Here is a 26,726-nt window from a genome sequence, read left to right on the forward strand (position 1 = left end):
CTTCCCAAGTTCTCTCACGTCACCCCGCTCCTCCGCTCTCTCCACTGGCTGCCAGTTGAAGCTCGCATCCGCTACAAGACCATGGTGCTTGCCTACGGAGCTGTGAGGGGAACGGCACCTCAGTACCTTCAGGCTCTGATCAGGCCCTACACCCAAACAAGGGCACTGCGTTCATCCACCTCTGGCCTGCTCGCCTCCCTACCACTGAGGAAGTACAGTTCCCGCTCAGCCCAGTCAAAACTGTTCGCTGCTCTGGCACCCCAATGGTGGAACAAACTCCCTCACGACGCCAGGACAGCGGAGTCAATCACCACCTTCCGGAGACACCTGAAACCCCACCTATTCAAGGAATACCTAGGATAGGATAAAGCAATCCTTCTGCGCCCCCCCCCCCCCTAAAAGATTTAGATGCACTATTGTAAAGTGGCTGTTCCACTGGATGTCATAAGGTGAATGCACCAATTTGTAAGTCGCTCTGGATAAGAGCGTCTGCTAAATGACTTAAATGTAATGTAAATGTACTATGTCTGGTCTTCATCTAGTCAGACTATCCTCTACCATGCCTAGTCTTCATCTAGTCAGACTGTCCTCTACTATGTCTGGTCTTCATCTAGTCAGACTGTCCTCTACTATGTCTGGTCTTCATCTAGTCAGACTGTCCTCCTCTACTATGCCTGGTCTTCATCTAGTCAGACTGTCCTCCTCTACTATGCCTGGTCTTCATCTAGTCAGACTGTCCTCTACTATGCCTGGTCTTCATCTAGTCAGACTGTCCTCCTCTACTATGTCTGGTCTTCATCTAGTCAGACTGTCCTCCTCTACTATGCCTGGTCTTCATCTAGTCAGACTGTCCTCCTCTACTATGTCTGGTCTTCATCTAGTCAGACTATCCTCCTCTACTATGTCTGGTCTTCATCTAGTCAGACTGTCCTCTACTATGTCTGGTCTTCATCTAGTCAGACTGTCCTCTACTATGTCTGGTCTTCATCTAGTCAGACTGTCCTCTACTATGCCTGGTCTTCATCTAGTCAGACTGTCCTCTACTATGTCTGGTCTTCATCTAGTCAGACTGTCCTCTACTATGTCTGGTCTTCATCTAGTCAGACTGTCCTCCTCTACTACGCCCTGCCAATCATTGCATTAACTGCTCAATAAGCCAGTACTCTTTCCTCTGATGGCTGTGCCCAACCTAGTCCATTAGTATGCCTTGGTTTCCCTGCTGTACCATCCCCTGCCAAGCTGAACGGAGCCAAGCTCCTGCTCTAGCAAGTCCTGCCAAGCTGAGTCAGAGGAGTGGTGGTTTGTGGTGGTGTTTAACACCAGGCTGACACTCTGTTTGTTGTTTAACACCAGGCTGACACTCTGTTTGTAGTGTTGTTTAACACCAGGCTGACACTCTGTTTGTTGTTTAACACCAGGCTGACACTCTGTAGTGTTGTTATTTAACACCAGGCTGACACTCTGTTTGTAGTGTTGTTTAACACCAGGCTGACACTCTGTTTGTTGTTTAACACCAGGCTGACACTCTGTAGTGTTGTTATTTAACACCAGGCTGACACTCTGTAGTGGTGTTGTTAAACACCAGGCTGACACTCTGTTTGTGTTGTTATTTAACACCAGGCTGACACTCTGTAGTGTTGTTATTTAACACCAGGCTGACACTCTGTAGTGTTGTTATTTAACACCAGGCTGACACTCTGTAGTGTTGTTGTTTAACACCAGGCTGACACTCTGTTTGTGGTGTTGTTTAACACCAGGCTGACACTCTGTAGTGTTGTTTAACACCAGGCTGACACTCTGTTTGTAGTGTTGTTTAACACCAGGCTGACACTCTGTAATGTTGCTTAACACCAGGCTGACACTCTGTAGTGTTGTTTAACACCAGGCCGACACTCTGTAGTGTTGTTTAACACCAGGCTGACACTCTGCAGTGTTGTTTAACACCAGGCTGACACTCTGTAGTGTTGTTTAACACCAGGCTGACACTCTGTTTGTGGTGTTGTTAAACACCAGGCTGACACTCTGTTTGTAGTGTTGTTTAACACCAGGCTGACACTCTGTAGTGTTGTTTAACACCAGGCTGACACTCTGTAGTGTTGTTTAACACCAGGCTGACACTCTGTTGTTTAACACCAGGCTGACACTCTGTTTGTTGTTTAACACCAGGCTGACACTCTGTAGTGTTGTTTAACACCAGGCTGACACTCTGTTTGTGGTTTTGTTTAACACCAGGCTGACACTCTGTAATGTTGTTTAACACCAGGCTGACACTCTGTAGTGTTGTTTAACACCAGGCTGACACTCTGTAGTGTTGTTTAACACCAGGCTGACACTCTGTAGTGTTGTTTAACACCAGGCTGACACTCTGTTTGTGGTGTTGTTTAACACCAGGCTGACACTCTGTAGTGTTGTTTAACACCAGGCTGACACTCTGTTTGTGGTGTTGTTTAACACCAGGCTGGCACTCTGTAGTGTTGTTTAACACCAGGCTGACACTCTGTGGTGTTGTTAAACACCAGGCTGACACTCTGTTTGTGGTGTTGTTTAACACCAGGCTGACACTCTGTAGTGTTGTTTAACACCAGGCTGACACTCTGTGGTGTTGTTTAACAACAGGCTGACACTCTGTAGTGTTGTTTAACACCAGGCTGACACTCTGTTTGTAGTGTTGTTTAACACCAGGATGACACTCTGTAGTGTTGTTTAACACCAGGCTGACACTCTGTAGTGTTGTTTAACACCTGGCTGACACTCTGTAGTGTTGTTTAACACCAGGCTGACACTCTGTTGTTTAACACCAGGCTGACACTCTGTTTGTTGTTTAACACCAGGCTGACACTCTGTTTGTAGTTTTGTTTAACACCAGGCTGACACTCTGTAGTGTTGTTTAACACCAGGCTGACACTCTGTAGTGTTGTTAAACACCAGGCTGACACTCTGTAGTGTTGTTTAACACCAGGCTGACACTCTGTAGTGTTGTTTAACACCAGGCTGACACTCTGTTTGTGGTGCTGTTTAACACCAGGCTGACACTCTGTTTGTAGTGCTGTTTAACACCAGGCTGTCACTCTGTAGTGGTGTTTAACACCAGGCTGACACTCTGTTTGTTGTTTAACACCAGGCTGACACTCTGTTTGTAGTGTTGTTTAACACCAGGCTGACACTCTGTTTGTTGTTTAACACCAGGCTGACACTCTGTAGTGTTGTTATTTAACACCAGGCTGACACTCTGTAGTGGTGTTGCTAAACACCAGGCTTACACTCTGTTTGTGGTGTTGTTTAACACCAGGCTGACACTCTGTAATGTTGTTTAACACCAGGCTGACACTCTGTTTGTGGTGTTGTTTAACACCAGGCTGACACTCTGTAGTGTTGTTATTTAACACCAGGCTGACACTCTGTTTGTGGTGTTGTTTAACACCAGGCTGACACTCTGTAATGTTGTTTAACACCAGGCTGACACTCTGTAGTGTTGTTTAACACCAGGCTGACACTCTGTAGTGTTGTTTAACACCAGGCTGACACTCTGTTTGTGGTGTTGTTTAACACCAGGCTGACACTCTGTAGTGTTGTTTAACACCAGGCTGACACTCTGTTTGTGGTGTTGTTTAACACCAGGCTGGCACTCTGTAGTGTTGTTTAACACCAGGCTGACACTCTGTGGTGTTGTTTAACACCAGGCTGACACTCTGTTTGTGGTGTTGTTTAACACCAGGCTGACACTCTGTAGTGTTGTTTAACACCAGGCTGACACTCTGTTTGTGGTGTTGTTTAACACCAGGAAGACACTCTGTAGTGTTGTTTAACACCAGGCTGACACTCTGTAGTGTTGTTTAACACCAGGCTGACACTCTGTAGTGTTGTTTAACACCAGGCTGACACTCTGTAGTGTTGTTTAACACCAGGCTGACACTCTGTTTGTAGTTTTGTTTAACACCAGGCTGACACTCTGTAGTGTTGTTTAACACCAGGCTGACACTCTGTAGTGTTGTTTAACACCAGGCTGACACTCTGTAGTGTTGTTTAACACCAGGCTGACACTCTGTAGTGTTGTTTAACACCAAGCTGACACTCTGTAGTGTTGTTTAACACCAGGCTGACACTCTGTTTGTGGTGTTGTTTAAAACCATGCTGACACTCTGTTTGTTGTTTAACACCAGGCTGACACTCTGTAGTGTTGTTTAACACCAGGCTGACACTCTGTAGTGTTGTTTAACACCAGGCTGACACTCTGTAGTGTTGTTTAACACCAGGCTGACACTCTGTTTGTAGTGTTGTTAAACACCAGGCTGACACTCTGTTTGTGGTGTTGTTTAACACCAGGCTGACACTCTGTAGTGTTGTTTAACACCAGGCTGACACTCTGTAGTGTTGTTTAACACCAGGCTGACACTCTGTAGTGTTGTTTAACACCAGGCTGACACTCTGTAGTGTTGTTAAACACCAGAATGACACTCTGTTTGTGGTGTTGTTTAACACCAGGCTGACACTCTGTAGTGTTGTTAAACACCAGGCTGACACTCTGTAGTGTTGTTAAACACCAGGCTGACACTCTGTAGTGTTATTAAACACCAGGCTGACACTCTGTTTGTGGTGTTGTTTAACACCAGGCTGACACTCTGTAGTGTTGTTTAACACCAGGCTGACACTCTGTAGTGTTGTTAAACACCAGGCTGACACTCTGTAGTGTTGTTAAACACCAGGCTGACACTCTGTAGTGTTGTTTAACACTAGGCTGACACTCTGTAGTGTTGTTTAACACCAGGCTGACACTCTGTTTGTGGTGCTGTTTAACACCTGGCTGTTTGTAGTGCTGTTTAACACCAGGCTGACACTCTGTTAGTGGTGTTGTTTAACACCAGGCTGACACTCTGTTAGTGGTGTTGTTTAACACCAGGCTGACACTCTGTTTGTAGTGTTGTTTAACACCAGGCTGACACTCTGTTTGTAGTGTTGTTTAACACCAGGCTGACACTCTGTAGTGTTGTTTAACACCAGGCTGACACTCTGTAGTGTTGTTTAACACCAGGCTGACACTCTGTAGTGTTGTTTAACACCAGGCTGACACTCTGTAGTGTTGTTTAACACCAGGCTGACACTCTGTAGTGTTGTTTAACACCAGGCTGACACTCTGTAGTGTTGTTTAACACCAGGCTGACACTCTGTAGTGTTGTTTAACACCAGGCTGACACTCTGTTTGTGGTGTTGTTTAACACCAGGCTGACACTCTGTAGTGTTGTTTAACACCAGGCTGACACTCTGTAGTGTTGTTTAACACCAGGCTGACACTCTGTTTGTGGTGTTGTTTAACACCAGACTGGCACTCTGTTTGTGGTGTTGTTTAACACCAGACTGGCACTCTGTAGTGTTGTTTAACACCAGGCTGACACTCTGTGGTGTTGTTTAACACCAGGCTGACACTCTGTAGTGTTGTTTAACACTAGGCTGACACTCTGTTTGTGGTGTTGTTTAAAACCAGGCTGACATTCTGTAGTGTTATTTAACGCCAGGCTGACACTCTGTAGTGTTGTTTAACACCAGGCTGACTCTCTGTAGTGTTGTTTAACACCAGGCTGACACTCTGTAGTGTTGTTTAACACCAGGCTGACACTCTGTTTGTAGTGTTGTTTAACACCAGGCTGACACTCTGTATTGTTGTTTAACACCAGGCTGACACTCTGTAGTGTTGTTTAACACCAGGCTGACACTCTGTAGTGTTGTTTAACACCAGGCTGACACTCTGTAGTGTTGTTTAACACCAGGCTGACACTCTGTAGTGTTGTTTAACACCAGGCTGACACTCTGTAGTGTTGTTTAACACCAGGCTGACACTCTGTAGTGTTGTTTAACACCAGGCTGACACTCTGTAGTGTTGTTTAACACCAGGCTGACACTCTGTTTGTGGTGTTGTTTAAAACCATGCTGACACTCTGTTTGTTGTTTAACACCAGGCTGACACTCTGTAGTGTTGTTTAACACCAGGCTGACACTCTGTAGTGTTGTTTAACACCAGGCTGACACTCTGTAGTGTTGTTTAACACCAGGCTGACACTCTGTAGTGTTGTTTAACACCAGGCTGACACTCTGTAGTGTTGTTTAACACCAGGCTGACACTCTGTAGTGTTGTTTAACACCAGGCTGACACTCTGTAGTGTTGTTTAACACCAGGCTGACACTCTGTAGTGTTGTTTAACACCAGGCTGACACTCTGTTTGTGGTGTTGTTTAACACCAGACTGGCACTCTGTTTGTGGTGTTGTTTAACACCAGACTGGCACTCTGTAGTGTTGTTTAACACCAGGCTGACACTCTGTGGGGTTGTTTAACACCAGGCTGACACTCTGTAGTGTTGTTTAACACTAGGCTGACACTCTGTTTGTGGTGTTGTTTAAAACCAGGCTGACATTCTGTAGTGTTATTTAACGCCAGGCTGACACTCTGTAGTGTTGTTTAACACCAGGCTGACTCTCTGTAGTGTTGTTTAACACCAGGCTGACACTCTGTTTGTAGTGTTGTTTAACACCAGGCTGACACTCTGTTTGTAGTGTTGTTTAACACCAGGCTGACACTCTGTTTGTAGTGTTGTTTAACACCAGGCTGACACTCTGTAGTGTTGTTTAACACCAGGCTGACACTCTGTAGTGTTGTTTAACACCAGGCTGACACTCTGTAGTGTTGTTTAACACCAGGCTGACACTCTGTAGTGTTGTTTAACACCAGGCTGACACTCTGTAGTGTTGTTTAACACCAGGCTGACACTCTGTAGTGTTGTTTAACACCAGGCTGACACTCTGTAGTGTTGTTTAACACCAGGCTGACACTCTGTAGTGTTGTTTAACACCAGGCTGACACTCTGTTTGTGGTGTTGTTTAAAACCATGCTGACACTCTGTTTGTTGTTTAACACCAGGCTGACACTCTGTAGTGTTGTTTAACACCAGGCTGACACTCTGTAGTGTTGTTTAACACCAGGCTGACACTCTGTAGTGTTGTTTAACACCAGGCTGACACTCTGTAGTGTTGTTTAACACCAGGCTGACACTCTGTAGTGTTGTTTAACACCAGGCTGACACTCTGTTTGTGGTGCTGTTTAACACCAGGCTGACACTCTGTTTGTGGTGTTGTTTAACACCAGGCTGACACTCTGTTTGTGGTGTTGTTTAACACCAGGCTGACACTCTGTTTGGGTGCTGTTTAACACCAGGCTGACACTCTGTTAGTGGTGTTGTTTAAAACCATGCTGACACTCTGTTTGTTGTTTAACACCAGGCTGACACTCTGTAGTGTTGTTTAACACCAGGCTGACACTCTGTAGTGTTGTTTAACACCAGGCTGACACTCTGTAGTGTTGTTTAACACCAGGCTGACACTCTGTAGTGTTGTTTAACACCAGGCTGACACTCTGTTTGTGGTGTTGTTTAACACCAGGCTGACACTCTGTAGTGTTGTTTAACACCAGGCTGACACTCTGTAGTGTTGTTAAACACCAGGCTGACACTCTGTTTGTGGTGTTGTTTAACACCAGGCTGACACTCTGTTTGTTGTTTAACACCAGGCTGACACTCTGTAGTGTTGTTAAACACCAGGCTGACACTCTGTAGTGTTGTTTAACACCAGGCTGACACTCTGTAGTGTTGTTTAACACCAGGCTGACACTCTGTTTGTAGTGTTGTTTAACACCAGGCTGACACTCTGTAGTGTTGTTTAACACCAGGCTGACACTCTGTAGTGTTGTTAAACACCAGGCTGACACTCTGTAGTGTTGTTTAACACCAGGCTGACACTCTGTTTGTGGTGTTGTTTAACACCAGGCTGACACTCTGTAGTGTTGTTTAACACCAGGCTGACACTCTGTTTGTTGTTTAACACCACGCTGTTTGTGTATAATGTTCTGTCATATTCCTGTTTGTTCCTTGCGATATGTCTGTTATTTTATGGACATGATTCTTCTGCAAAACCAATTTCCCCCCGAGGAATGATAACGCTTTCTGCCACTACCATCTGTAACTATGTTTCATTGATTTGAATTCTTCAGACCGGACAGTTTTATCTGTATGTAATGTTGAGCATCCTACTACTTTCAATGATCTAATCAACTCAACCAATCAGTATCTCTAGCTATGAGGATGTTTCAGACCAGTCAGTCATATCTCTAACTATGAGGATGTTTCAGACCGGTCAGTCATATCTCTAGCTATGAGGATGTTTCAGACCGTTCAGTCATATCTCTAGCTATGATGCCGTTTCAGACCAGTCAGTCATATCTCTAGCTATGAGGATGTTTCAGACCAGTCAGTCATATCTCTAACTATGAGGATGTTTCAGACCGGTCAGTCATATCTCTAGCTATGAGGATGTTTCAGACCGTTCAGTCATATCTCTAACTATGAGGATGTTTCAGACCGGTCAGTCATATCTCTAGCTATGAGGATGTTTCAGACCGGTCAGTCATATCTCTAGCTATGAGGATGTTTCAGACTGGTTAGTCATATCTCTAGCTATGAGGATGTTTCAGACCGTTCAGTCATATCTCTAACTATGAGGATGTTTCAGACTGGTTAGTCATATCTCTAACTATGAGGATGTTTCAGACCGGCCAGTCATATCTCTAGCTATGAGGATGTTTCAGACCGGTCAGTCATATCTCTAGCTATGAGGATGTTTCAGACCGGCCAGTCATATCTCTAGCTATGAGGATGTTTCAGACCGGTCAGTCATATCTCTAGCTATGAGGATGTTTCAGACCAGTCAGTCATATCTCTAGCTATGAGGATGTTTCAGACCGGTCAGTCATATCTCTAGCTATGAGGATGTTTCAGACCAGTCAGTCATATCTCTAGCTATGAGGATGTTTCAGACCGGTCAGTCATATCTCTAGCTATGAGGATGTTTCAGACCAGTCAGTCATATCTCTAGCTATGAGGATGTTTCAGACCAGTCAGTCATATCTCTAGCTATGAGGATGTTTCAGACCGGTCAGTCATATCTCTAACTATGAGGATGTTTCAGACCAGTCAGTCATATCTCTAACTATGAGGATGTTTCAGACCGGTCAGTCATATCTCTAACTATGAGGATGTTTCAGACCAGTCAGTCATATCTCTAACTATGAGGATGTTTCAGACCGGTCAGTCATATCTCTAACTATGAGGATGTTTCAGACCGGTCAGTCATATCTCTAACTATGAGGATGTTTCAGACCAGTCAGTCATATCTCTAGCTATGAGGATGTTTCAGACCAGTCAGTCATATCTCTAGCTATGAGGATGTTTCAGACCGTTCAGTCATATCTCTAGCTATGAGGATGTTTCAGACCAGTCAGTCATATCTCTAACTATGAGGATGTTTCAGACCGGTTAGTCATATCTCTAACTATGAGGATGTTTCAGACCGGTCAGTCATATCTCTAGCTATGATGCCGTTTCAGACCGGTCAGTCATATCTCTAACTATGAGGATGTTTCAGACCGGTCAGTCATATCTCTAGCTATGAGGATGTTTCAGACCGGTCAGTCATATCTCTAGCTATGAGGATGTTTCTGGCTCTGTTGGTCTGGGCAGGAGGGGAGGATAAATCCAACCCATGACTCCATCAACTCCATCAACAGTGTGAGTGACAGACCAGGGACACAATAGCTCATGAAAAGACAACTAGGGGAAAAAAATGTTTTAGATTATGTTTTTTCTGTCATTTACCAGACACACTTATCCTGAGTGACTTACAGTAGTGAGTCCATACATTTTCATACTGGTCCCCCGTGGGAATCGAACTCACAACCCTGGCGTTGGAAGTGCCATGCTCTACCAACTGAGCCACACAGGAGTTCAGGTCAGGGAATCAAACCCACAACCCTGGCATTGGAAGTGCCATTCTCTACCAACTGAGCCACACGGGAGTTCAGGCCAGGGAATTAATATAAAACATATAACATAGTAGAAAGTAACTAGATACTAGAAAGTCATTGATTTGTGCTACACGTTAGCGTGGCTACAGTATGAATGGGAAGCTGGAGTTTAAGGTGTGGATATAGAACAGATAATATACTGGTTTGTTATGGCCATCCAATGGCATCTAATGAAGCAATAAGGCATGAGGAGGTGTAGTATATGGCCAATATACCACGGCTAAGGGCTGTTCTTATGCACGACACAACGCGGAGTGTCTGGACACAGCCTTTAGCCGTGGTATATTGGCTGTATATCACAAACTCCCGAGGTGCCTTATTGCTATTATAAACTGATTACCAACGTAGTTAGAGCAGTAAAAATACATGTTTTATCATACCCGTGGTATATGGTCTGATATATCACGTCTGTCAGCCAATTAGCATTCAGGGATCGATCCACCCAGTTTATAATGATGTATAAACACTGTACTGTACCTCTCTCCCCCGGTCGTCCATCCTGTCCATTGGTCCCAGGGAACCCTGGTCTGCCTGTGGGCCCCCCCTCTCCCTGTGGCCCTGGCAGACCCCTGCGACCGGGCTCTCCTGGAGGTCCCGGTACAGTCCTCACAGACACTGACTGGCTGGGGATCTGGTTCAGGATGGAGCTGTAGCGAGACAGGTGACCTGAGGGAGGAAGAGAGGAGGGGAGGGAGAGGTTTGGGTGTGAGTCGGATGAGAGATTGTTGTAGAGAACAGTATGTATGGACAAAAATAACTAGAGGGAGAGAAAGATATAGAGTGAGGTGAAGAGAGAGAGAAGCTGGGTTGAGAACTCACTCTGAATCAGTTGCTCACACACTTGGCGTGCTAAGGCCCTGACGGTAGCTTGAGACTGCAGGTCTCCCTAGAAAACAAACAAAAAGCACTGGATTGACGCAGCTACACACACAAACACAGCTACACACACACACACAGCTACACACACACACACAGCTACACACACACACACACACACACACACACACACACACACACACACACACACACACACACACACACACACACACACACACACACACTCCCAGGGGGCATGTTTAATGAACTAGTCTGTGTGTGTGTGGGCGTTTAATAACTCCACTCCACCTTTAACTCTGAGGCTGGGGGCCTTTTGTGTTGAAGTCTCCCAACAATCCAAGAGACTGGCCAGAAAATAACACAGAGCTTTAATCTTACAAAGCAAAGAGGTTTTGATCCAAGGCTATTTAACATGAACACAGCATCCTCCTAAAAGGCTTGAATAAACACAGTGTACCTGGATGGCTGGGGTTTGATTTAACTGTTCTAGCAGGACTTGCATGAACTCCTAGAAAACACACTGTGGAGCTATAAACTGAGGGACGAAGGCAGAGAGCTGTGAAGAGACACCTGCATCCCAAACTGCACCCTAGTCCCTATATAGTGCACTACTTATGACCAAGACCCACAGGGCTCTGATCAAAAGTAGTGCACTATATAGGGAATAGGGTGCCATTTGGGATTGATGTTTCATCTGAGACACAAGGCTGTGAGAGACCCTCTTAATCCCAGAGCTGATGAACTGCAATTATGCCTGATTTGAGGTTTGAAGCTACGAAAGTATTTCTACACTCCACTTGAATATAAACTGTGTCTGAAACGAAGCATTGGTCTGAGAGTGAACTTACCCGTTCACCCTTGTCTCCTTTGGTACCAGCAGAGCCCTGTAACAGAGATAATATATGATAAACATCCTTTGGTACCAGCAGAGCCCTGTAACAGAGATAATATATTATAAACATCCTTTGGTACCAGCAGGGCCCTGTAACAGAGATAATATATTATAAACATATTTTGGTACCAGCAGAGCCCTGTAACAGAGATAATATATTATAAACATCCGTTGGTACCAGCAGGGCCCTGTAACAGAGATAATATATTATAAACATCCGTTGGTACCAGCAGGGCCCTGTAACAGAGATAATATATTATAAACATCCTTTGGTACCAGCAGAGCCCTGTAACAGAGATAATATATTATAAACATCCTTTGGTACAAGCAGAGCCCTGTAACAGAGATAATATATTATAAACATCCTTTGGTACAAGCAGGGACCTGTAACAGAGATAATATATTATAAACATCCTTTGGTACAAGCAGGGACCTGTAACAGAGATAATATATTATAAACATCCTTTGGTACAAGCAGGGACCTGTAACAGAGATAATATATTATAAACATCCTTTGGTACAAGCAGGGACCTGTAACAGAGATAATATATTATAAACATCCTTTGGTACAAGCAGGGACCTGTAACAGAGATAATATATTATAAAGACACTCCTCTTTGGAAATGTAATGGAAGGAAGAGTCTGCCTGGTCATTTTTCTCCCACTAAATTTCAAAGTGCTTTTGTTCTGACTCACAGTCTGTTTAGGAAAGCTTGTCCAAGTCCCCTGTAGTAGAAACACTGTGACTGTTAGAGAGGTTTATGACCTGCTGGATCGTTGTGCTGTCTGTTTTCCTTCGCCAAACACATAAAGCAAATGGATGCATATGTGAGCTAACACATTAGACACCAGAGACAGAAAGCTCTCATAAATATCATGGCCATTTAACGGTTCTGATATCATGCATGTAACTTGGACCACAGTGTTTGAGGAGAAAGGTCATTCGATCTTTTGTGAAACATGGAGTCATGCATCGACTACTACGCGTGTGTGTGTGAGTGTGTGTGTGTGTGTGTGTGTGTGTGTGTGTGTGTGTGTGTGTGTGTGTGTGTGTGTGTGTGTGAGAGAGAGGTGTAGAGTATATTCCAGGAATAATATGCCAAGAGTGGACACTGGAGGAGAGAGGTGGAGCTCAGCGTGGACCCTAGCTGATCCTCTACCTCTCATCGCCATGACAACCACACTGACAAGACACACACTCACACAGCCAGTCAGACTAGAGCTCTCCTGAGACCCGTGGAAAAGGGCAGCTATGACAAGTGTCTGAACATTTTAGTGGGATGTGACCAGATTACAGTGAAGTACAAGGTTTTACTTAGCAAGAAGAAGATGGGACTGAGAACATAGGAACATGAGAGAGGAAACATGACAGAGGAACCACGAGAGAGACCATAATATGCCATATGGGAGAACTTCTACATGGGAGAGCCAACTGTTTTGAGGCACACAATATGAAACACGAACAGCTGCCACCATATCCATCCACAGAATGGATGCTGACGTTGCTAACCCTTATAAAACAGCCACCAACATCTCATATTGTAATCCAAACAAACCCAAGGCTGGAGGTTTTTCACAGGCTAATGATCCTCATGTGTAGAGTCAGATATCTAGCTGGTCACAGGCTAATGATCCTCATGTGAAGAGACAGATATCTAGCTGGTCACAGGCTAATGATCTTCATGTGAAGAGACAGATATCTAGCTGGTCACAGGATAATGATCCTCATGTGTAGAGTCAGATATCTAGCTGGTCACAGGCTAATGATCTTCATGTGTAGAGACAGATATCTAGCTGGTCACAGGCTAATGATCCGCATGTGTAGAGTCAGATATCTAGCTGGTCATAGGCTAATGATCTTCATGTGAAGAGACAGATATCTAGCTGGTCACAGGCTAATGATCCTCATGTGTAGAGACAGATATCTAGCTGGTCACAGGCTAATGATCCTCATGTGTAGAGTCAGATATCTAGCTGGTCACAGGCTTATGATCCTCATGTGTAGAGACAGATATCTAGCTGGTCACAAGCTAATGATCCTCATGTGAAGAGACAGATATCTAGCTGGTCACAGGCTAATGATCTTCATGTGTAGAGACAGATATCTAGCTGGTCACAGGCTAATGAACTTCATGTGTAGAGTCAGATATCTAGCTGGTCACAGGCTAATGATCCTCATGTGAAGAGACAGATATCTAGCTGGTCACAGGCTAATGATCTTCATGTGTAGAGTCAGATATCTAGCTGGTCACAGGCTAATGCTCTTCATGTGAAGAGACAAATATCTAGCTGGTCACAGGCTAATGATCTTCATTTGTAGAGTCAGATATCTAGCTGGTCACAGGCTACTGATCTTCATGTGAAGAGACAGATATCTAGCTGGTCACAGGCTAATGATCTTCATGTGTAGAGTCAGATATCTAGCTGGTCACAGGCTAATGATCCTCATGTGAAGAGACAGATATCTAGCTGGTCACAGGCTAATGATCCTCATGTGAGAGACAGATATCTAGCTGGTCACAGGTTAATGATCTTCCTGTGAAGAGACAGATATCTAGCTGGTCACAGGCTAATGATCTTCATGTGTAGAGACAGATATCTAGCTGGTCACAGGCTAATGATCCTAATGTGAAGAGACAGATATCTAGCTGGTCACAGGCTAAGGATCCTCATGTGTAGAGACAGATATCTAGCTGGTCACAGGCTAATGATCCTCATGTGTAGAGACAGATATCTAGCTGGTCACAGGCTAATGATCTTAATGTGTAGAGACAGATATCTAGCTGGTCACAGGCTAATGATCCTCATGTGTAGAGACAGATATCTAGCTGGTCACAGGCTAATGATCCTCATGTGTAGAGACAGATATCTAGCTGGTCACAGGCTAATGATCTTCATGTGAAGAGACAGATATCTAGCTGGTCACAGGCTAATGATCCTCATGTGTAGAGTCAGATATCTAGCTGGTCACAGGCTAATGATCCTCATGTGAAGAGACAGATATCTAGCTGGTCACAGGCTAATGATCCTCATGTGTAGAGTCAGATATCTAGCTGGTCACAGGCTAATGATCCTCATTTGTAGAGTCAGATATCTAGCTGGTCACAGGCTAATGATCCTCATGTGTAGAGACAGATATCTAGCTGGTCACAGGCTAATGATCCTCATGTGTAGAGTCAGATATCTAGCTGGTCACAGGCTAATGATCTTCATGTGAAGAGTCAGATATCTAGCTGGTCACAGGCTAATGATCTTCATGTGAAGAGACAGATATCTAGCTGGTCACAGGCTAATGATCTTCATGTGAAGAGACAGATATCTAGCTGGTCACAGGCTAATGATCCTCATGGGAAGAGTCAGATATCTAGCTGGTCACAGGCTAATGATCCTCATGTGTAGAGACAGATATCTAGCTGGTCACAGGCTAATGATCCTCATGTGAAGAGACATATCTAGCTGGTCACAGGCTAATGATCTTCATGTGAAGAGATAGATATCTAGCTGGTCACAGGCTAATGATCTTCATGTGAAGAGACAGATATCTAGCTGGTCACAGGCTAATGATCCTCATGTGTAGAGTCAGATATCTAGCTGGTCACAGGCTAATGATCCTCATGTGTAGAGTCAGATATCTAGCTCGTCACAGGCTAATGATCTTCATGTGAAGAGTCAGATATCTAGCTGGTCACAGGCTAATGAGCTTCATGTGTAGAGACAGATATCTAGCTGGTCACAGGCTAATGATCATCATGTGTAGAGACAGATATCTAGCTGGTCACAGGCTAATGATCCTCATGTGAAGAGACAGATATCTAGCTGGTCACAGGCTAATGATCCTCATGTGTAGAGACAGATATCTAGCTGGTCACAGGTTAATGATCTTTCTGTGAAGAGACAGATATCTAGCTGGTCACAGGCTAATGATCTTCATGTGTAGAGACAGATATCTAGCTGGTCACAGGCTAATGATCCTCATGTGAAGAGACAGATATCTAGCTGGTCACAGGCTAATGATCTTCATGTGTAGAGACAGATATCTAGCTGGTCAAAGGCTAATGATCCTCATGTGTAGAGACAGATATCTAGCTGGTCACAGGCTAAGGATCCTCATGTGTAGAGACAGATATCTAGCTGGTCACAGGCTAATGATCCTCATGTGTAGAGACAGATATCTAGCTGGTCACAGGCTAATGATCTTCATGTGTAGAGACAGATATCTAGCTGGTCACAGGCTAATGATCCTCATGTGTAGAGACAGATATCTAGCTGGTCACAGGCTAATGATCCTCATGTCTAGAGACAGATATCTAGCTGGTCACAGGCTAATGATCTTCATGTGAAGAGTCAGATATCTAGCTGGTCACAGGCTAATGATCTTCATGTGAAGAGACAGATATCTAGCTGGTCACAGGCTAATGATCTTCATGTGAAGAGACAGATATCTAGCTGGTCACAGGCTAATGATCCTCATGTGAAGAGTCAGATATCTAGCTGGTCACAGGCTAATGATCTTCATGTGAAGAGACAGATATCTAGCTGGTCACAGGCTAATGATCCTCATGTGTAGAGACAGATATCTAGCTGGTCACAGGCTAATGATCTTCATGTGAAGAGACAGATATCTAGCTGGTCACAGGCTAATGATCTTCATGTGAAGAGACAGATATCTAGCTGGTCACAGGCTAATGATCCTCATGTGAAGGGACATATCTAGCTGGTCACAGGCTAATGATCTTCATGTGAAGAGACAGATATCTAGCTGGTCACAGGCTAATGATCTTCATGTGAAGAGACAGATATCTTGCTGGTCACAGGCTAATGATCCTCATGTGTAGAGACAGACATCTAGCTGGTCACAGGCTAATGATCCTCATGTGAAGAGACATATCTAGCTGGTCACAGGCTAATGATCTTCATGTGAAGAGACAGATACCTAGCTGGTCACAGGCTAATGATCTTCCTGTGAAGAGACAGATATCTAGCTTGGATCAGGCTGTTGCTGTTTTGATGTATGGGAAACAATGAAAGCCTTGGTCTTTCTGTCAGCCACACACACACGCACACACACACACACATATTCTCTCTGGCTCTCTCTGCTGTCCCCCAGGCCTGTGATTTATGGTGTGCTCCAGAGCCAAACGGTGCTTGTCTTTTAGCCCAGGGCTGAAGTGGCTGAATGGGCTGGATTCAGCTGTATTAACTGTCACCAGCCTCAGGCCATCATCACACCAACAGTTGGCTCATCTCTCTCTCTGGTCCTCCGCTCTGCTCCGGGAGGCAGAGGAGACATTATAGACGGAGGCGTTGAAGACACCATAAACAACAGATGGAGACGTTGAAGACACATAAACAACAGATGGAGACACCATAAACAACAGATGGAGACGTTGAAGACACCATAAACAACAGATGGAGACGTTGAAGACACCATAAACAACAGATGGAGACGTTGAAGACACCATAAACAACAGATGGAGACGTTGAAGACACCATAAACAACAGATGAAGACACCATAAACAACAGATGGAGACGTTGAAGACACCATAAACAACAGATGGAGACGTTGAAGACACATAAACAACAGATGAAGACGTTGAAGACACATAAACAACAGATGAAGACGTTGAAGACACATAAACAACAGATGGAGACGTTGAAGACACCATAAACAACAGATGGAGACGTTGAAGACACATAAACAACAGATGAAGACGTTGAAGACACCATAAACAACAGATGGAGACGTTGAAGACACCATAAACAACAGATGGAGACGTTGAAGACACCATAAACAACAGATGGAGACACCATAAACAACAGATGGAGACACCATAAACAACAGATGAGACGTTGAAGACACCATAAACAACAGATGAGACGTTGAAGACACCATAAACAACAGGTGGAGACGTTGAAGACACATAAGCAACAGATGAAGACGTTGAAGACACATAAACAACAGATGAGACGTTGAAGACACCATAAACAACAGATGAGACGTTGAAGACACCATAAACAACAGGTGGAGACGTTGAAGACACATAAGCAACAGATGAAGACGTTGAAGACACATAAACAACAGATGGAGACGTTGAAGACACCATAAACAACAGATGAGACGTTGAAGACACCATAAACAACAGATGAGACGTTGAAGACACCATAAACAACAGATGAGATGTTGAAGACACCATAAACAACAGATGAGATGTTGAAGACACCATAAACAACAGATGAGACGTTGAAGACACCATAAACAACAGATGAGATGTTGAAGCCACCATAAACAACAGATGGAGACACCATAAACAACAGATGAGACGTTGAAGACACCATAAACAACAGATGAGATGTTGAAGACACCATAAACAACAGATGGAGACGTTGAAGACACCATAAACAACAGATGAGACGTTGAAGACACCATAAACAACAGATGAGACGTTGAAGACACATAAACAACAGATGAAGACGTTGAAGACACCATAAACAACAGATGGAGACGTTGAAGACACCATAAACAACAGATGAGACGTTGAAGACACCATAAACAACAGATGAGACATTGAAGACACATAAACAACAGATGAGACGTTGAAGACACCATAAACAACAGATGGAGACACCATAAACAACAGAAGAAGACGTGGAAGACACCATAAACAACAGATGGAGACGTTGAAGACACCATAAACAACAGAAGAAGACGTTGAAGACACCATAAACAACAGATGAGACGTTGAAGACACCATAAACAACAGATGAGACGTTGAAGACACCATAAACAACAGATGGAGACACCATAAACAACAGATGGAGACGTTGAAGACACCATAAACAACAGATGGAGACGTTGAAGACACCATAAACAACAGATGGAGACGTTGAAGACACCATAAACAACAGATGGAGACACCATAAACAACAGATGGAGACGTTGAAGACACCATAAACAACAGATGAAGACGTTGAAGACACCATAAACAACAGATGGAGACGTTGAAGACACCATAAACAACAGATGAAGACGTTGGAGACACCATAAACAACAGATGGAGACACCATAAACAACAGATGGAGACGTTGAAGACACCATAAACAACAGATGAAGACGTTGAAGACACCATAAACAACAGATGGAGACGTTGAAGACACCATAAACAACAGATGAAGACGTGGAAGACACCATAAACAACAGATGAAGACGTTGGAGACACCATAAACAACAGATGGAGACGTTGAAGACACATAAACAACAGATGGAGACACCATAAACAACAGATGGAGACGTTGAAGACACCATAAACAACAGATGAAGACGTTGAAGACACCATAAACAACAGATGGAGACGTTGAAGACACATAAACAACAGATGGAGACACCATAAACAACAGAAGAAGACGTGGAAGACACCATAAACAACAGATGAAGACGTTGGAGACACCATAAACAACAGATGAAGACGTTGGAGACACCATAAACAACAGATGAAGACAACATAAACAACAGATGAAGACGTTGGAGACACCATAAACAACAGATGGAGACGTTGAAGACACCATAAACAACAGATGGAGACGTTGAAGACACCATAAAAAACAGATGAAGACGTTGGAGACACCATAAACAACAGATGAAGACACCATAAACAACAGATGGAGACGTTGAAGACACCATAAACAACAGATGAGACGTTGAAGACACCATAAACAACAGATGAAGACGTTGAAGACACCATAAACAACAGATGAAGACACCATAAACAACAGATGGAGACGTTGAAGACACCATAAACAACAGATGAAGACGTTGGAGACACCATAAACAACAGATGGAGACGTTGAAGACACCATAAACAACAGATGGAGACGTTAAAGACACCATAAACAACAGATGGAGACAACATAAACAACAGATGAAGACGTTGGAGACACCATAAACAACAGATGGAGACATTGAAGACACCATAAACAACAGATGAAGACGTTGGAGACACCATAAACAACAGATGGAGACGTTGAAGACACATAAACAACAGATGGAGACGTTGAAGACACCATAAACAACAGATGGAGACGTTGAAGACACCATAAACAACAGATGGAGACGTTGAAGACACATAAACAACAGATGGAGACGTTGAAGACACCATAAACAACAGATGGAGACGTTGAAGACACCATAAACAACAGATGAGACGTTGAAGACACCATAAACAACAGATGGAGACGTTGAAGACACCATAAACAACAGATGAAGACGTTGAAGACACCATAAACAACAGATGGAGACACCATAAACAACAGATGAAGACACCATAAACAACAGATGAAGACGTTGGAGACACCATAAACAACAGATGGAGACGTTGAAGACACCATAAACAACAGATGGAGACGTTGAAGACACCATAAACAACAGATGGAGACGTTGAAGACACCATAAACAACAGATGGAGACACCATAAACAACAGATGAAGACGTTGAAGACACCATAAACAACAGATGGAGACGTTGAAGACACCATAAACAACAGTTGGAGACGTTGAAGACACCATAAACAACAGATGGAGACACCATAAACAACAGATGGAGACGTTGAAGACACCATAAACAACAGATGGAGACGTTGAAGACACCATAAACAACAGATGGAGACGTTGAAGACACCATAAACAACAGTTGGAGACGTTGAAGACACCATAAACAACAGTTGGAGACACCATAAACAACAGATGGAGACGTTGAAGACACCATAAACAACAGATGGAGACACCATAAACAACAGATGGAGACGTTAAAGACACATAAACAACAGATGAAGACGTTGAAGACACATAAACAACAGATGGAGACACCATAAACAACAGATGGAGACGTTGAAGACACCATAACCAACAGATGAAGACGTTGGAGACACCATAAACAACAGATGAAGACACCATAAACAACAGAAGAAGACGTTGAAGACACCATAAACAACAGATGGAGACGTTGAAGACACCATAAACAACAGATGGAGACACCATAAACAACAGATGGAGACGTTGAAGACACCATAAACAACAGATGAAGACAACATAAACAACAGATGAAGACGTTGAAGACACCATAAACAACAGATGGAGACGTTGAAGACACCATAAACAACAGATGGAGACGTTGAAGACACATAAGCAACAGATGAAGACGTTGGAGACACCATAAACAACAGATGGAGACGTTGAAGACACCATAAACAACAGATGGAGACGTTGAAGACACCATAAACAACAGATGAAGACGTTGAAGACACATAAACAACAGATGAAGACGTTGAAGACACATAAACAACAGATGAAGACGTTGGAGACACCATAAACAACAGATGGAGACGTTGAAGACACCATAACCAACAGATGGAGACGTTGAAGACACCATAAACAACAGATGGAGATGTTGAAGACACATAAACAACAGATGGAGACACCATAAACAACAGATGGAGACACCATAACCAACAGATGGAGACGTTGAAGACACCATAAACAACAGATGGAGACGTTGAAGACACCATAAACAGATGGAGACGTTGAAGACACCATAAACAACAGATGAGACGTTGAAGACACCATAAACAACAGATGGAGACGTTGAAGACACATAAACAACAGATGGAGACGTTAAAGACACATAAACAACAGATGAAGACGTTGAAGACACCATAAACAACAGATGGAGACGTTAAAGACACATAAACAACAGATGGAGACGTTGAAGACACATAAACAACAGATGGAGACGTTGAAGACACATAAACAACAGATGGAGACGTTGAAGACACCATAACCAACAGATGGAGACGTTGAAGACACCATAAACAACAGATGAAGACGTTGAAGACACTATAACCAACAGATGGAGACGTTGAAGACACCATAAACAACAGATGAAGACGTTGAAGACACATAAACAACAGATGGAGACGTTGAAGACACCATAACCAACAGATGGAGACGTTGAAGACACCATAAACAACAGATGAAGACGTTGAAGACACTATAAACAACAGATGAAGACGTTGAAGACACCATAAACAACAGATGGAGACACCATAAACAACAGATGGAGACGTTGAAGACACATAAACAACAGATGGAGACGTTGGAGACACCATAAACAACAGATGGAGACGTTGAAGACACATAAACAACAGATGAAGACGTTGAAGACACCATAAACAACAGATGAGACGTTGAAGACACATAAACAACAGATGGAGACGTTGAAGACACCATAAACAACAGATGGAGACGTTGAAGACACCATAAACAACAGATGAGACGTTGAAGACACATAAACAACAGATGGAGACGTTGAAGACACATAAACAACAGATGAAGACGTTGAAGACACCATAAACAACAGATGGAGACACCATAAACAACAGATGAGACGTTGAAGACACCATAAACAACAGATGGAGACGTTGAAGACACCATAAACAACAGATGAGACGTTGAAGACACATAAGCAACAGATGGAGACGTTGAAGACACCATAAACAACAGATGGAGACGTTGAAGACACCATAAACAACAGATGGAGACGTTGAAGACACCATAAACAACAGATGAGACGTTGAAGACACATAAACAACAGATGGAGACGTTGAAGACACCATAAACAACAGATGGAGACGTTGAAGACACCATAAACAACAGATGGAGACGTTGAAGACACATAAGCAACAGATGAAGACGTTGGAGACACCATAAACAACAGATGGAGACGTTGAAGACACCATAAACAACAGATGGAGACGTTGAAGACACCATAAACAACAGATGAAGACGTTGAAGACACATAAACAACAGATGAAGACGTTGAAGACACATAAACAACAGATGAAGACGTTGGAGACACCATAAACAACAGATGGAGACGTTGAAGACACCATAACCAACAGATGGAGACGTTGAAGACACCATAAACAACAGATGGAGATGTTGAAGACACATAAACAACAGATGGAGACACCATAAACAACAGATGGAGACACCATAACCAACAGATGGAGACGTTGAAGACACCATAAACAACAGATGGAGACGTTGAAGACACCATAAACAGATGGAGACGTTGAAGACACCATAAACAACAGATGAGACGTTGAAGACACCATAAACAACAGATGGAGACGTTGAAGACACATAAACAACAGATGGAGACGTTAAAGACACATAAACAACAGATGAAGACGTTGAAGACACCATAAACAACAGATGGAGACGTTAAAGACACATAAACAACAGATGGAGACGTTGAAGACACATAAACAACAGATGGAGACGTTGAAGACACATAAACAACAGATGGAGACGTTGAAGACACCATAACCAACAGATGGAGACGTTGAAGACACCATAAACAACAGATGAAGACGTTGAAGACACTATAACCAACAGATGGAGACGTTGAAGACACCATAAACAACAGATGAAGACGTTGAAGACACATAAACAACAGATGGAGACGTTGAAGACACCATAACCAACAGATGGAGACGTTGAAGACACCATAAACAACAGATGAAGACGTTGAAGACACTATAAACAACAGATGAAGACGTTGAAGACACCATAAACAACAGATGGAGACACCATAAACAACAGATGGAGACGTTGAAGACACATAAACAACAGATGGAGACGTTGGAGACACCATAAACAACAGATGGAGACGTTGAAGACACATAAACAACAGATGAAGACGTTGAAGACACCATAAACAACAGATGAGACGTTGAAGACACATAAACAACAGATGGAGACGTTGAAGACACCATAAACAACAGATGGAGACGTTGAAGACACCATAAACAACAGATGAGACGTTGAAGACACATAAACAACAGATGGAGACGTTGAAGACACATAAACAACAGATGAAGACGTTGAAGACACCATAAACAACAGATGGAGACACCATAAACAACAGATGAGACGTTGAAGACACCATAAACAACAGATGGAGACGTTGAAGACACCATAAACAACAGATGAGACGTTGAAGACACATAAGCAACAGATGGAGACGTTGAAGACACCATAAACAACAGATGGAGACGTTGAAGACACCATAAACAACAGATGGAGACGTTGAAGACACCATAAACAACAGATGAGACGTTGAAGACACATAAACAACAGATGGAGACGTTGAAGACACCATAAACAACAGATGGAGACGTTGAAGACACCATAAACAACAGATGGAGATGTTGAAGACACATAAACAACAGATGGAGACGTTGAAGACACCATAAACAACAGATGGAGACGTTGAAGACACCATAAACAACAGATGAGACGTTGAAGACACCATAAACAACAGATGGAGACGTTGAAGACACCATAAACAACAGATGAAGACGTTGAAGACACCATAAACAACAGATGGAGACACCATAAACAACAGATGAAGACACCATAAACAACAGATGAAGACGTTGGAGACACCATAAACAACAGATGGAGACGTTGAAGACACCATAAACAACAGATGGAGACGTTGAAGACACCATAAACAACAGATGGAGACGTTGAAGACACCATAAACAACAGATGGAGACACCATAAACAACAGATGAAGACGTTGAAGACACCATAAACAACAGATGGAGACGTTGAAGACACCATAAACAACAGTTGGAGACGTTGAAGACACCATAAACAACAGATGGAGACACCATAAACAACAGATGGAGACGTTGAAGACACCATAAACAACAGATGGAGACGTTGAAGACACCATAAACAACAGATGGAGACGTTGAAGACACCATAAACAACAGTTGGAGACGTTGAAGACACCATAAACAACAGTTGGAGACACCATAAACAACAGATGGAGACGTTGAAGACACCATAAACAACAGATGGAGACACCATAAACAACAGATGGAGACGTTAAAGACACATAAACAACAGATGAAGACGTTGAAGACACATAAACAACAGATGGAGACACCATAAACAACAGATGGAGACGTTGAAGACACCATAACCAACAGATGAAGACGTTGGAGACACCATAAACAACAGATGAAGACACCATAAACAACAGAAGAAGACGTTGAAGACACCATAAACAACAGATGGAGACGTTGAAGACACCATAAACAACAGATGGAGACACCATAAACAACAGATGGAGACGTTGAAGACACCATAAACAACAGATGAAGACACCATAAACAACAGATGAAGACGTTGAAGACACCATAAACAACAGATGGAGACGTTGAAGACACCATAAACAACAGATGGAGACGTTGAAGACACATAAGCAACAGATGAAGACGTTGGAGACACCATAAACAACAGATGGAGACGTTGAAGACACCATAAACAACAGATGGAGACGTTGAAGACACCATAAACAACAGATGAAGACGTTGAAGACACATAAACAACAGATGAAGACGTTGAAGACACATAAACAACAGATGAAGACGTTGGAGACACCATAAACAACAGATGGAGACGTTGAAGACACCATAACCAACAGATGGAGACGTTGAAGACACCATAAACAACAGATGGAGATGTTGAAGACACATAAACAACAGATGGAGACACCATAAACAACAGATGGAGACACCATACCCAACAGATGGAGACGTTGAAGACACCATAAACAACAGATGGAGACGTTGAAGACACCATAAACAGATGGAGACGTTGAAGACACCATAAACAACAGATGAGACGTTGAAGACACCATAAACAACAGATGGAGACGTTGAAGACACATAAACAACAGATGGAGACGTTAAAGACACATAAACAACAGATGAAGACGTTGAAGACACCATAAACAACAGATGGAGACGTTAAAGACACATAAACAACAGATGGAGACGTTGAAGACACATAAACAACAGATGGAGACGTTGAAGACACCATAACCAACAGATGGAGACGTTGAAGACACCATAAACAACAGATGAAGACGTTGAAGACACTATAACCAACAGATGGAGACGTTGAAGACACCATAAACAACAGATGAAGACGTTGAAGACACATAAACAACAGATGGAGACGTTGAAGACACCATAACCAACAGATGGAGACGTTGAAGACACCATAAACAACAGATGAAGACGTTGAAGACACTATAAACAACAGATGAAGACGTTGAAGACACCATAAACAACAGATGGAGACACCATAAACAACAGATGGAGACGTTGAAGACACATAAACAACAGATGGAGACGTTGGAGACACCATAAACAACAGATGGAGACGTTGAAGACACATAAACAACAGATGAAGACGTTGAAGACACCATAAACAACAGATGAGACGTTGAAGACACATAAACAACAGATGGAGACGTTGAAGACACCATAAACAACAGATGGAGACGTTGAAGACACCATAAACAACAGATGAGACGTTGAAGACACCATAAACAACAGATGGAGACACCATAAACAACAGATGAGACGTTGAAGACACCATAAACAACAGATGGAGACGTTGAAGACACCATAAACAACAGATGAGACGTTGAAGACACATAAGCAACAGATGGAGACGTTGAAGACACCATAAACAACAGATGGAGACGTTGAAGACACCATAAACAACAGATGGAGACGTTGAAGACACCATAAACAACAGATGAGACGTTGAAGACACATAAACAACAGATGGAGACGTTGAAGACACCATAAACAACAGATGGAGACGTTGAAGACACCATAAACAACAGATGAGACGTTGAAGACACCATAAACAACAGATGGAGACGTTGAAGACACCATCAACAACAGATGGAGACGTTGAAGACACCATAAACAACAGATGGAGACACCATAAACAACAGATGGAGACGTTGAATATTCTTCCATTTCAGGGATGTACAGTACAGTGGACATTGTGTAGGAAGACCATGGAAGGTCCCTCAATATGGGACCATTGACAGGTAGAGGACAGGACACGTTGGGCCATGCAAATCTTGTCGTAACCTGATCAACTTCTTTCAACAGACCTGGGTGGTCTGATGGTGAGTCAATCAACCAACCAAGGGTTTGAATAT

General features: G+C 43.2%; 1 pseudogene; it reads right to left on the minus strand.

Moving 5' to 3' along the window:
- LOC129856747 (collagen alpha-1(XIV) chain-like) overlaps positions 1-26,726 on the minus strand; it is a 194,571-nt pseudogene that overhangs the window by 20,791 nt on the left and 147,054 nt on the right.

The sequence above is a fragment of the Salvelinus fontinalis genome, chromosome 6 (assembly GCF_029448725.1).
Source record: "Salvelinus fontinalis isolate EN_2023a chromosome 6, ASM2944872v1, whole genome shotgun sequence".
Lineage (NCBI taxonomy): Eukaryota > Metazoa > Chordata > Actinopteri > Salmoniformes > Salmonidae > Salvelinus > Salvelinus fontinalis.